This window comes from Triticum dicoccoides, chromosome 4B (assembly GCF_002162155.2).
Source record: "Triticum dicoccoides isolate Atlit2015 ecotype Zavitan chromosome 4B, WEW_v2.0, whole genome shotgun sequence".
Classification (NCBI taxonomy): Eukaryota; Viridiplantae; Streptophyta; class Magnoliopsida; order Poales; family Poaceae; genus Triticum; species Triticum dicoccoides.
The window spans coordinates 28,056,723-28,057,305 of record NC_041387.1 but is presented as its reverse complement, the minus strand read 5'-3'; positions in this window follow the sequence as shown (position 1 = coordinate 28,057,305).

Sequence of the window (583 nt, the reverse complement as noted above, 5' to 3'; positions counted from 1 at the left end):
AGCTGCAGTCCAAGTACTTGCCTAAGATAAATACAATCCTACCGAGTGGTAAGCCAGCCTTTCACTCGGAGGCTTAGCTGCAGTCAAGTACTCGCCTAAGATAAATAAAATCCTACCGAGTGGTAAGCCAGCCTTCCACTCGGAGGCTTAGCTGTAGTCCAAGAACTCGCCTAAGTACAAGTACAACATGCGTTCCGCAAGGAGGACGAGGTGCAGGTCGACTGCTACCCTCTCCTTCCGAGCTGCGCCACCAATTCAAAAATCCTACCGAGTGAAGAGCAGACCTCTCACTCGGGGGCTTAGCTGCAGCCCAGTGCTCGCCTAAGTATCTAAAATCCTACCGAGTGAAGAGCAGACCTCTCACTCGGGGCTTAGCTGCAGCTCAGTGCTCGCCTAAGTATCTAAAATCCTACCGAGTGAAGAGCAGACCTCTCACTCGGGGGCTTAGCTACAGCTTAGTGCTCGCCTAAGTATCTGAAATCCTACCGAGTGAAGAGCAGACCTCTCACTCGGGGGCTTAGCTGCAGCCCGGTGCTCGCCTAAGTATCTGAAACCCTACCGAGTGGAGAGCATACCTCCCACT